This window comes from Panthera onca, chromosome B2 (genome assembly GCF_046562875.1).
Source record: "Panthera onca isolate mPanOnc1 chromosome B2, mPanOnc1 haplotype 2, whole genome shotgun sequence".
NCBI classification, from domain to species: domain Eukaryota; kingdom Metazoa; phylum Chordata; class Mammalia; order Carnivora; family Felidae; genus Panthera; species Panthera onca.
The window spans coordinates 58,348,236-58,362,557 of NC_138343.1; the positions used below are offsets into that span (position 1 = coordinate 58,348,236).

Here is a 14,322-nt window from a genome sequence, read left to right on the forward strand (position 1 = left end):
ATTTATCCTAATCAATGTGTGTCCGGTTGAATTTGTCCAACTGTTTTTTTGAAAGATATTTTAAAAGACCTAAATAAAGACATAGCAATTCTTTTCAAATTGATCTACAAATTCAATGAAATCCCAATAAAAATTCTACCCAGTGTTTGTTTGCTTGTTTGAATGTAGGGATTTATGTGGAACATGTTGATTGTAACAGAAGAAACTGTCCAAAATAACTAAAGCTTCTGGAAGAAGATTAAAAATATTGCATTACCAATATTGAGATATTTCAAAGTTAAGTAACTAAGATTTATGGTACTGGCACATAGATAGCTAACTGAAATAAGGAAGCAGAATAGAGGCAAAGAAATAAACATATTCATTGATAGGGATTTGATCTGCAACCAAGAAGGTGTTGTAGGTCAGGCCAAGCAGTTAAGTAACAGATGAACTTATGCAATACATATAGCAGGCACAATTGGTATAGCATATGGAAAAATGAATGTAAGATTCCTACCTTATACACGCACAACATACCACACACACACACACACACACACACACACACACACACACACTTTCCAGATAAATTGATTTAAATGTGAAGGGTGAAACTTTATTTTATTTAAAAAAAATTTTTTTTAAGTTTATTCATTTTTGAGTGAAACAGAGACAGAGAGTGAGTGGGGGAGGGGTAGAGAGCCAGAGAAACACAGAATCCAAAGCAGGCTCCAGGCTCCAAACTGTCAGCACAGAGCTCCATGAGGGGCTTGGGGCTTGAACTCATGAACCATGAGATCATGACCTGAGCAGAAGTTGGATGTTTAACCAAGTGAGCCACCCAGTTACCCAAAAACTTTAAATATTTTAAAAGGAAATCTAAGCAACATCTTTTTGTCATAGAATAAACTTTTTTAAAAATATTGAAGCAGTTTTGAATCCCTGGATTAAATCTTACTTGATCATGGCCAACAGTTTTTTAAAAATCTATTATTGAATTGAGTTGCTAATATTTTCGGTTTTTCCTTTTATTTTTTGTTGTGTCTTCATCTGTTTTTTTCTTTTTTTATGAGGGTAATGCTGGCCTCATAGAATGCATTTGGAAGTTTTCCTATCTCTTCTATTTTTTGGAATAGTTTGAGAAGAATAGCTATTAGCTTTTCTTTAAGCAGTGTAAACATTTTAAACAAGATGAAAAATGCAACCCATAAGCACACATTAATTTGGTTAGATTAAAATTAAATTTTAGCACTCAAAACATCATAAAGATGGTGAAATGTCAAGCCACAATCAATAGAATATTTTTAGTACATACAGTACAACTAATGAAAACAGTAATAATTAAAACACATAAAGATTCTTACAAATCAATAAGAAGAAAACATAAATGGGAAGATGCCATAAATAGACATTTCTAGAAAGGAAAAATTAGGGATTCCTGGGTGGCTCTGTTGGTTGAGCATCTGACTCTTAGTTTTGGCTTGGGTCATGATCTCATGGATTTGTGAGTCTGAGCCCCGTCTGCAGCATCGTGCTGAGAATGTGGACCCTGCTTGGGATTCTCTCTCTTCCTCTCTCTCTGCCCCTCCCCGACTCAGGCTGTCTCTCTCTCAAAATAAATAAATAAACTTAAAAATTGCATTAGGATGGAAAAATTAAATATTTTGAAATAGCTGAAGAAATGCTTAAAGTCATAAGTTATGATGGGAGTATAGAAAAAAAAAACACAGACAAGGAGATACAATTTTGCACACAGCAGATAAGCCCAAATGAAATATGTAAGAATGTAAATAGGGACATTTATTCACTTTTGTTAAGAGTGTGAATATTCCATTTTCAAAGTGAATTGAAAAAAAATGATATAATACATGTGAAAACATCTACTCAAAGTGCAATTATTCCATTTTTAGATACCAAACTAAGGTAACATTAGTACTTGTGTATTGGGGAAATATTTGAAAACCGAAATGATATTATTATGTCTAAGAAAGAAGAGTCAAATAAACCAGATATCTATGATCAGGAGAATGATAAACAAATGTTGGCACATGTTTAAATGGAATATTCTACAACAGTTAAAACTGAGCAACTGATACATGAATAATGCAGAAATATTTAACAAAATGAATTGTTTCTGAAGATGATACACAATATTATTTCACTTATATTAATATGCAAGCTAAGTGTTTTATTGAGGCAGGCATACAAATGAAATGGTTAATGCTGTATATTTTTTAAGTGTTTCAACTTTTTTTTTTTTTTTTTTTTTTTTTTTGGGACAGAGAGAGACAGAGCATGAACGGGGGAGGGGCAGAGAGAGAGGGAGACACAGAATCAGAAGCAGGCTCCAGGCTCCGAGCCATCAGCCCAGAGCCTGACGCGGGGCTCAAACTCACGGACCGCGAGATCGTGACCTGGCTGAAGTCGGACGCTTAACCGACTGCGCCACCCATTTTTTGAGAGAGAGAGAGAGAGAGAAAGAGAGCATGGGTGGGGGAGAGGCAGAAAGGGAGGGATGTGCAGAATCCGAAGCAGGCTCCAGGCTCTGAGCCATCAGCACAGGGCCCCACAGGTTCACGAACCTGTGAACTGGGCTGAAGTTGATCATGACCTGGGCTGAAGTCCAGTGCTCAACTGACTGAGCCACTCATGTGCCCCAACTTGATAGTGTATGTTAAAGGCAAGGTAATGGGTTAAATAGATGATGGGGATTAAGGAGAGCACTTGTGATGAGCATCAGGTGATGTATGGAAGTGTTGAATGACTATATTGTATACCTGAAACTAATATTACCCTGTATGTTAACTAACTGAAATTTTAATAAAACTTAAAAAACAAACACAAAATAAAATCTTGAACAACTACAAAAATCATGATATTCAATACAATTGTATGGAAGAGTAGAGGAGTACTTGGGTTTAAGCAAGTAAGTACTTGGGTTAAGGATACTGGGAATATTCTGCTTAAGTTGAATGATGGGTGCATATATGTTCACTTTACTATTTAAATATCATGTATATAAAATAACTAAATCAGTAAATGTAGTCTCTAACCTGTTTGACAGATCCACGCAGGTTCCATTATTTTTGCAAGGTCTAGAAGAACACTCATTTGTATCAAGATCACATAGAGGTCCAGAAAACCCAGGTCTGCAAATACATCTTTTAAACAAGACATTTAATGACTCCATTAATATAAACATACAAAGTCAAAGCTTCAAATAATTGTAGCATGGCAAATTGTTAATAACCAGAAATGTTGTTTAACTGAAATTATAAACATGGATATATTTAGATACATCTAGATGCATAAACTTGAATCCAGATATTTTGGGGTTTTCTGTACCTGAAATTGTTGACTCCATCTTCGCAGTCACCATAATTCTGGCAGGGAAGAGAGAAGCACTCATTCACATTAATTTCACAATGTTCACCCTCAAATCCTGCAGAAAGATGAGATGGATATAGATGAGCAATCCTCACTTTAGAGTGTGAAAATCAGTCAGTGGTAAAGAGTCTGGAGAATATGCTCTTAGTGGAAGTTTACGGGAAAAAAGAATTAAATAAAGAAAGAGAAAACACCTCATCTATGGCCTCTCATATAACTCTATTTCACATAACATATGAATAAAATTATGTTAGTTTCTAATTAATGAGTTCAAATGAAAGAATCAGGGGAGGAATATTTTACTCAATCCTTTGGGAAAGTGGGGTCGTTGCTAATGTTGCTGTTGTTTTAAGGTATTTAAATGTTTGAACAAGAAGAACTGAAACAATCTGGGAAGGAAATGAATTAATGTGACGGCTGATCTTAACATAAAATTGAGCTTCAGCAATCAAATTTATTCAAGGCAGTTAGCAGATGAGGCAAATTATTTAATTACTTTCCATATCCAAGTGATTCAAAGAAAACAAATTATTTTGATCCATAACTACATAATCAGTCATCCATTTAAACACATGCCAGTTATTTTTTTTAAAAAACAAAGAACATGAAAAAAAATGTACAGAATTATGAGAGGCACTTGTAATTATTTCAACACTTGCGTCAGAAAAAAAATCAGTATATCACTTTTTAAAATGCATTTAATATTTTAATATTTATGATGACAATTTAAACAATTATTTCCATAGTTCTATATTAACTAGGTAAATTGAAATATAGTCTTATACTCATTTTTCTTGCTAATATTTTTGTAATACTAGTTAGAGAATGTATGAAACAAGAGGATTTTCCTTTATCTTACTTTTCCAGTGCTATAACTAAGTGCCAAATAATTGCAAATTTCTGACATTACAAATGACAATATCTACTCAGATTTTTTAGTTTCAAGAACATGTCATTCAAGTTGTTCTATAAAACCTGTAATTTTTATTGGCATATAGGCTAGGATCTCAAAGAGCATGATCTAGGGACCCATGAATGGCCATCTTCCTACCACAGTTCTATCTCATAAAGTTTCTCCTCCTCTTTCTATCTTCAAATATCTCTTCACGTTGAAAGTTTCAAATCATTTGTAATATCAGCATGGAGATGACATAGCACTGCTTCTTTGGTCTCTATTTCTACTATCATGATCTTTTAGCTTCAGCATCTACTGCTGAGTGGAATGTCCTCTACACTTCCCCATTTACAGTCCCAGGAGAGAACATGGGCTTGTCCTACTTTATCCTTTCATGTCGTGCTATTAGCCATTGCCATTCTCTGTGGTGTCTACCACCAAGTCAAGTGGCAAACCTGCTTCTACTTGGAAGTTTGGAAAGCTGGTATTACCTCTTATAAAATCTGGCTGCTTTTAGGTGGGAGATAATATGGAAACTTAAACATTACTTAATCCAAAAGAGGGCAAGAGTAAAAAGGAACAAAGTAGAGATATGGTACCATAGAAAGTAGAAAACAAATAGCAAGATGATTCATTTAGAGCCACTATACACCAATATTTATATCAAATGTGGTTTAAAAAAAACACTTCAATAAAAGGCAGTGACAGCCAGGCTAAATAAAACAACAGAACCAACTACATGATTTCTAAAAGAAATTCACTTTAAATATAGAGATGACAATAGGTTAGAAGTAGAAAGACAGAATAAAGATGCACTATGAAACACTTATCAGAAGAAACCTACAGTGCCTATGTGTCTAGCAGATTAGGTAGTCTTTAGTACAAGCATCATTATTAATTTGTCCTATTTTTTTCTTACTCAATTATCAAAGCCTACAAGTTAAGTTCTGAAGTTTCATGCTTACAATTTCATTCATGTACTAGGTTTGTATTGTCAGTATTAAAAATAAAATTAAAAAGAGTTATTTCCAAGTTAATACGGTTCTCCTAATTTTAGGTAAGCAAGGGTATCATTCCAACACATTTCACCATTCATCAATCAATCCAATAATGCTATCCTATTTAAATTGTAACTGTTATAGCATAGTTATAAATAACATAATAAGCTTTTTTTAACGTATATATGTAAAAAAAGTTAAAGACTTAGAACAGTGGATGCATTACACTATTCCTACTTCAAGCATGACTAGCTTTCTCTAGGAGGTAGAGTCTTCTGACACTAAGCTGTTTCTTAGAAGTGTTCGTTTGAGGCACTGGAACTCAGAGGCATTGGCTAGCTAGAGAAGTGGTGCCAGTGTACCTCCCTGAGTTCAGCTGGGCTGATAAATCAGAAGAACATTCAGAACCTGGAAACTCAGGCAGCTCACAGAATAACCTTGTGCTTGTGATTTTGCCTTATTCATTTAGTTTGACATTTCTGAGATGGAGCTTTGTTACCAACCAGCAACATGTCAATGGGTTGAGGAAATTAGATTGCTACAATTCAATAGACATTGGGAGAAAGAAATAAAGTAGACACAGAGTGCATTTAAAATAAACTGAAGCTTTGCTAAGAAAGCTTGTGTTTGGGGGGTTTAAAGGAGAAAAATGTATACATACTTAGTCCTAAACTATACTTTCCATAGTCCTTGGTGTTAGAAGCAGATATTCATTCGTGTGAAGGGTATTTGTTTTGAATATATGCAGTGACAACTAAAAGTCTGTCAAAACTTTATAAGTACAGTTAATTCATTCCATGCTACTCTCCAGTTATTTATCCCTATCCAGACTATTAAGCTGACTCTATTAACTGCAATAGGGTTTTTTATACACAAACTGATTTTCTTATAATGTCTTGCTTATACATTGTCATAGAGAATGCATGTGACTAATCAATAAATATTTTTACATTTTCTCATCCTCTAAAGCATAATGGTAAGTTACTAAACTTACTGTTCATGTTTAGGAGCCAAATCAGTGTCAACTATAGGCATAATCTTTAAAATCACTTAATATTTTCTCATTTCTAAAAAAAATCGTTTTCACATGATTCTTTAGAGGGGATATCATAGATTATTTTTTTTTAATGTTTTTAACGTTTATTTATTTTTGAGACAGAGAGAGACACAGCATGAACGGGAGAGGGGCAGAGAGAGAGGGAGACACAGAATCCGAAGCAGGCTCCAGGCTCTGAGCCATCAGCCCAGAGCCCGATGCGGGACTCGAACTCACGACCATGAGATCGTGACCTGAGCTGAAGTCAGACGCTTAACCGACTGAGCCACCCAGGCGCCCCGGGGATATCATAGATTAAAGTACATTAACAATAGTTCGATTTTCGTGAAACTCGATTAAGAAACATTTTGTTATTCAGGGCTATACCTTGACAACTCTCCCATTAGAAGTAATACCACTTGGAACTAGGAATGAAAGTAAATAGGGGGAAAACTAGAGCATATCTTTTATGTATTCAATAAGTTAGTGTTAAAATCATACATTTTAAAATAAAAACTAAAAATATTAAAAGTTAATGATTTTCAAAAGCATTAGAAAGACATTATTTTTCTTTTTTCTTTCTTTTTCCGAGAGAGAGAGAGGGCATATAAGTGGGGGACAGAGGCAGCAGAGAGAGAGAGACAGTGAGAGAGAGAAAGAGAGACAAAGAGAAAGAGAGAGAGAATCTTAAGCAGGTTGCATTTTCAGCACTAAACCCTATGTGGGGCTCGACCCATGACCCGAGCCAAAATCAAGAGTCTGACACTCAACCACCAGAGCTACACAGGTGTCCCTATATTTTTATTTAAAAATTTTAATTTATCTAGATTTTAAAACTTTATGAAAACAACTACAACAAAAAAGATACTTTCTCTTGGCAAGTCAGAATTTTTTTTAAAATATTGTTTTATTTTTATTTTAAAACAATATAATACAAATATTAGCATTGTCTTGAAAAATTAACCAACTATTACAAAACAGTTGCATTTAACTCTATGAAATAGAAAAGACAGAACTAATTTCTAGTAGGCTTAATATGGTTTTAACACTGATTTTAAGAAAATTAAAAAAAATGAGTATAAAAGCTGAAATTTTCTTTAAAAATTTTTGATGTTTTAATTTATTTTTGAGAGAGAGACACAGAGAGTTGGAGAGGGGCAGAGGGAGAGGGAGACACAGAATCTGAAACAGGCTCCAGGCTCTGAGCTGTCAACACAGAGCCCAACACGGGGCTCGAATTCATGAGCCATGAGATCATGACCTGAGCTGAAGTTGGATTCTCAACCGACTGAGCCACCCAGGAACCTCTTAAAGCTAATATTTTAAAATACAATAAATTATTGACATGTTTTTAAAGTTAACTAGCAACAATATATATTTTCTCTGAAGAATTTCCCCAATATAAATATCTACAGCTCTTTAAACCTAATAGATACATGCTACCAACATAAGCACATATTTTTAATTCTCAAAAAGAGTAATTTTTAATTTAGACAAACTATATTGTCAAGTGACACATTTATTTGGTGCTTGGAATTATACACCTCAGGTAACATGGCATTACGTAGTAATTGTATATGTGTTGGAGTAATAGACACATTTGAATGCAACTACTTGCTTCCTCTGGTACTACAAATCCATCATGCTTAGAATCCCAATTGTAAATCGACAGTACATGTAAATGATTTGATTCTTCCTTCCACTGTGATATTTTACAAGTACTCTTTGCCACATTCTAATCCTTTGTAAAGTGTCATTTTAAAAAACTTTTGCTCTGGGGCACCTGGGTGGCTCAGTTGGTTAAGCCTCTGACTTCAGCTCAGGTCATGATCTCAGTTGGTGAATTCGAGCCCCACATCAGGCTCTGTGCTGACAGCTCAGAGCCCGGAACCTGCTTTGGATTCTGTGTCTCCCTCCCTCTGCCCCTCCCCAGTTCACACACTCTCTGTCTTTGTATTTCAAAAATCAATAAACATTAAAAAATTAAAAAAAAAAGAACTTTTGCTCCTTTCACCTTGGAGACATATGGATGAAGTGGGTACATTTGGAAACTAAGCCCTGTAAATTAAAAGTAGTGGATAAGGTGGTGTCCTTGCCTACAAACCAAGATATAATTCAAAGTAGAAAGATAAAGAAGCTTTCCTAAAGAGAGTATGAAAAACAAAATATACTTTAAGCTGAAATGATTTTAGGTCTCCCACTGTACACACACATACTAATAACTCCACTGTATGCTGTACTCATTTTATCCACATGCATTTTATCTATAGTCATCTCTACCTCTGTATCGTAACCCTCATGCCATTCTTATATTTCATTTCTACCAGTCTGAAGTTGAACTGCATTTGTTCAACCTCTTGAACTTTATTAGCTCTTTCCCTTTACTATATGCATTAGAAATCACTCTTTTGATCACATACAATATAAACAAAAATACTAAGCTAGATAGAAGGAATGGCATTTGCTGGAAGGATGCCCCATAGTCTGTAGAATTTATAAAAGAACCATAGGAACTGCCAGGATGAGTTATTCTTTCACAAACACTTCTCTCCTAGTGAATTCAGATCTCCATGTGAAGAGAACATGGAGTTGGCTGCATCCACTGAAAAACTCTGGAAAAAAGAAGAAGCCTCTTTCCTTAGTGTCAATTCCAAGGAAGGGCTCTCAGTGCCAATATTCCAGTCCCATGCTGATGTGGATCAATCATAATTGCCAGAGAGATGGAATTTTCTATCTCTCTTAGCTTGAGCTCTTCCAAAATAAGAATATGAGATAATAATATGTACTCAGGTAGCTTATTTGAGAGGTGATCCCAGGAATTCCTGCAAGGGAGTGGGGAGATAAAACAGGGGAGAGAGGGGCTTAATGAGTAGGCTACTGTGACGGGCAATGAAGGCTCCAAGGCTGCTGGGGATCCTCTTATGAATCATGTGGAACATAACTCAGAGCTCTCACACTCCATAACAACCTTTGCATCTACAAAGTAGGAACGTGGTACTTTAATGGTTAGTTAATTTATGTGTCTTTCCTTGAACTTAAGTTCCTTGAGGGTGTGTCTTTGCCATGCTTAATTTCCCCAGAACCTGTTTCAAGACTTGACACATGGTAGGAAATCAATATGTGTTTGTTGAATCAGTTAATAAAGAATACAATTTTTAGATTTCTAGAACCCTACCAACATCTATTAGCAAGATTGGGCAGAGCATAGTTCAGAGAGACAAAAAAAAAAAAAAAAAAAAAAAAAAAAAAAATATATATATATATATATATATATATATATATATATATATATAGCATAAATGTTGAGGTAAGCTAATTGATTGCATACTAAATCACCAAAACCTAACACTTTATATAAGGTACCTAAAGTAACCCATTTGTTTCCAGGAATCTTGAAGAATCATATTTGTCTTTCTATGTGCTATTTTTATATTTATTAAAGCACTTATTTTTTTTTTTACCACAGAAATTATTTAAACAAATAAGATTAGATACAAAACAAACCTGTATTGAATTGTTACTAGTAGACACCTTTCTATCTACCTATTTTTCACTAGAAAATGGTGAATGTTCATAGGGATAAAGTTAACTTACCTCAGTTCTAAACAGAAGACAAAAGCACTGCCTTTACTTTCTCTTGCAAAACATGATCACCATAGTTCTGGTGTTTTACTACACTTATAATTTTTAAGTTGCTCACACTGTACCCAAATGGATTAGATTGTTTTGACTCTAAGTTTCAATCACACTAACCAAAGTAGTTTACCTGGTAAGCATTCTATTTGGGATGAATCATAGTATCAGTTATTCTAGTTGCTGTTCTTCAGAGTGAATTTTAATGCCATTTATAATTTAGTTATCTAGTACATAGTCACATTACTACTCTGGCTTTGAGGTTTTATTTATATTCATATTTAAATTGTGATAGACCACACAGACTGAGTAAAAACTGTGAACAGAATTTCAAAAACGCATATGCTGAACTCCAAGACCTTAAGCCTTAAATCTCTTTCCTCATGATACCCTATATCCTAGGCACTTAGCAAACACTAACAGCTCGCAAAGAATTCCAGTGGAGCTTCTAAATCCTGTATCTATATATGAGGTTAAGTCTTGGAATTCTTCATGGTTTTAAATTTCAGTACTTTTATTATTTTGTTTGTTTGTTTTAAGTTTATTTATTTTGAGAGAAAGAGAGAGAGTGTGTGCGAGCAGGGGAGGTGAGAGAAAGGAGACAGAATTCTAAGAGAATACTAATCCTGCTCCATCAGTCCAAAGCCCAACATGGGACTCAATCTCTCAAGAACTGTGAGATCATGACCTGAGCTGAAATCAAGAGTTGGATGCTTAACAGACTGAGGTACCCAGGTGGCCCTTAAATTTCAGTACTTTCAAAATTGAATTTGATCAGAATATTTTCCTTAAAAAAATAGTATGATGCCTTTGACGTAGATACTTTTTCAAACAACAAGTATTAAAGTAACTCAGGGCATAGTGTCTAAGCTATTCCACAGTCACCCTCTTTTTAATATTTTGAGGTAGTTTTTTAAAGCAATGTCACAGGCTTCAGTATGATATGCTACAGAGGTTGAAGTATTAAAGGGAATAGTGAGTAAACATTTTTTACAGTAGTTAGATCTCATTTACAGAAACTTACTCCTACATTTCCTTAGGTTTCAAAAAAAATTTCAGTTTCAAATACATATATATATATATATATATATATATATATATACACACACACACACATATACATGTATACATAAATATATATATGAAGCAAAATAGTTTAGAAACGATGTACACTTCAAATATCTCTTTGTGCTGAATCACAGTTAGAAACACATGATTCGTTGTGCCAGCCCACTACTCTGTCCAAAGCATTGATTTCAGTGCTCATATCTCTCTTAAACCCTTAAGTAGAACGATGAATTTTCAAGAAAAAAAATAAACCAACAAGATTTTACTAATATACAAGATGAAATAAATCTAAATTGTCCTCAAGATATTTTTGTGATGTTCATGAGGTCAGAAAATATTATTACTAATATGATAGTTGATAAGGTTTTATGATATCTCTGAACTTATTTTTCCTTCATCCCTCAACAGGAAAGGAATCTCACTAGATTATATAAATTCATTAAGTACATCTGTGAATTACAAATAAATTGTCAAAAAATTTATATGGAAAAAAATAACATGCCCCCAAAATATACCTGTCTTGTAGAAAACTGTCTTTGGCAAAAATAGAGGAGGTTTTATTTTAATAGAGGAAATAGGCTACTGCCTCTCAATAAATATTATCCATTACTTCTATTCTGAGAATATATTAGTAGGCTAAGTAAAGCATCACAGAGTAATCCTGCTAAATAAATCAGCTCCTCCCTTGCTATTGAATAATATTTCATAAAGTTTCACACTCAACATTTATTAAAAGGAAAATTCTTCATTTAAATTATTTACTTTATAATTACTGAGGGTTTCAGGGTATTAGGTGTTCCCCTCACATTTTTTCCTATCTTGCTTTTCCTGAATCATTCCTGCAAACATTTATCCATATACCTTATATGCCCATATTATTTGTTTTATACAGCCCATGTCATTTTTGCAAAAACAATTGCTAATGGCTTTCCACTTTGTAGTTCCAATCCCTCCTAAGGTCCAGAAGTTTCTGTCATGTATGTACATTCAAGGACTTGCCTCTATATCCTTACAATAGATTTTCTTATACGTCAGAAATTTCTAGAGGTTTCATAAAAACAAACAAAAACAGCTTTGACTAAGATACCAATTAATTGGTACAGTCTAAGCTGACCTTTTGGGACAGAAGAGTAAAGAAGCACTATCCTTAATTGTAATAAACATCTATTCTAGTAGAATCAGTAACAAGGAAAGAGACATGAACCCATAAGTTGGCATTAGAAAATAACTAACAGTTGTAGGCTTTTATACACAACATGGTTTTTATATTGTGCTTATGACAAACACATTCCAGTTATAATGACAATGTGCTAGTTTTATGATAGAAGCATTCCTGCTGAAGATAGTAATAGCTCTTGAGTAGTCAGCAATACATGAGCAGTAAACATTTATGCAGATCACCTAATCAGATCACTAATCAGATTTCTTTCAGTTACATCTGAAGAGATCCCAATCAAGCACCTTGAATAACTTGATATGACCCAGAAAGCCGGAAGTTACTCACTTCAGGAATAGCTGGATTTGGAGCTCCAATAATGTCTTTTGTGATCTGCCCGTCCTCTATCCCTTTCATAGGCTCTATTTTAGCGCACAAAGTAGCCACAAGAGTCACATGATACTGGCTTAGCAACCACAGCAGACATAAATGGTGTTCATAGATCCCTCCAGGAGGGAAGTTACAGTGAAGCATTTGATTACCCTAGATTCTATCTATGCTCATTTCTAACTAACTGCTATTGTAAGGAACACTACATGGACAAAATTCAAGAAAAAGAAGCTATTAACAATAGGAGAAGATTTCTTAAAAAACAAAAAAAAAAGAGCCCAAATCTATGAAGTTTTGCCTTTCCCTCACCCACTCCCCCTGGCCCCCCAACATCATGCTATTTAAGTTAACTTTTTAGATTATTTCTGTGGTCTGTTTATATACCTATATTTGGAGTCAAATACTCCCCCATCTCCAATGTATATATGTAAGTTTTCTCTCACCCATTTTTAGGGAGTCATAATACCATAAGAACAAAATAAACCAAACAGACAAAAAAGTGAAATATAACATTAAAACAAATATAGGCTCTTACCTTCTCTACACACACAATAATGATTTCCATCAACCGAAGTCAAGCACGTTGAGTTGTTTCTGCAAGGGTCACTGAGTGGATCACAGGGGTTATAGTGTTGATGGCAAAATTTTCCAGTATAAAAGGGTGGGCACAGGCATACAAAGTGCCCAGGAATGGAAGACTCATGACAAAGAGCTCCATTCATGCATGGGTCAGAGTCGCATTCATTTATTTCTTCACTACAGTTTTGTCCAGTCCATCCAGGTGTACACTCACAGCTGAAATGAAATTTTAACAAGTATGAACAGCTGTTTCAAATGTATTCTTTGAATTTTGAATGTATTACTACATTGAACTAATTTGTAGTATTTTTATTTATAACAAGATTAATAAACATAGTTTAGAAACATCGTTTACCTAATTTCCTGAGAAAATTCAATGTATAATACGGCAAAACTGACTGCAATGGCAAAGATAAGATTTAAGAAGCATTTTCTAACATGGTAGGCCACTGACACAGATCAGAGAACAACAGCGCTACCAATTTCAATTTTGGCAACTATTGAGTTTAATTACCAATTGACAAAATTTCCTCAATTATTTCTTTTATGCAAAATAGTTTTCACTGTTTATAAGCCTGAGATGATATTTATGCAATGTCTTTAGCAACATGTGACTCTTATAATCACCAGAGTATTTATAACAAGGTGTTCCCTTATGCTAAGCAAGTTTTTCATCTCACTTTTGCATGCTTTTAAGAACATCTTTCCTATTAATATTTGAATAATGTGGGAAAATTGAAGAGAAAGCAAATCACTAAAAAGTGAAGCATTTGGATCTTATCTGTACCTTCCAGACTCTAGCTAGGTCTAACCCTCAACCATCTGGCATCTGTCATTCTCTTAGAAACTTTTGAGTTCAAATAGCAATTTAACCAAACATCTTCCATCAAACTAGGCTAATTCTTTTCCTAAGAGGAGGAGGATTCTAACAGAGCAGAAAAAATGTTTGTCCATGTAATGTATTATTCAAACAAGGGAAATGGACAGGAAATGAATGGAGTAATACTGAAACCTGCCAATATGGAATGAATGGGAGGATTGTCCACCAACAGGTTGAGTGGAAGTCAATCAAAAACTGTGTGCATGTTCAGAGAGCGAGAGCACTCAAATTAGTCTATGGGCAAGGTAGAGCTCTAAATCTAAAGTAAATGTGTTATTTGGCAAGTGACAAATCATGAGACAAGGCATAGAGGATATT

General features: G+C 34.4%; 1 long non-coding RNA gene across 1 annotated transcript; it reads right to left on the bottom strand.

The window, feature by feature from the left end:
* Nucleotides 1–3,041: 3,041 nt before the first annotated feature.
* LOC132667950 (uncharacterized) lies at nucleotides 3,042–13,335 on the bottom strand. The gene is made up of 3 exons (XR_013555661.1): nucleotides 13,081–13,335; nucleotides 3,328–3,424; nucleotides 3,042–3,143 (listed from the first exon to the last, which is right to left on the bottom strand). It is a non-coding gene; the product is annotated as an uncharacterized LOC132667950 (long non-coding RNA).
* Nucleotides 13,336–14,322: the final 987 nt, after the last annotated feature.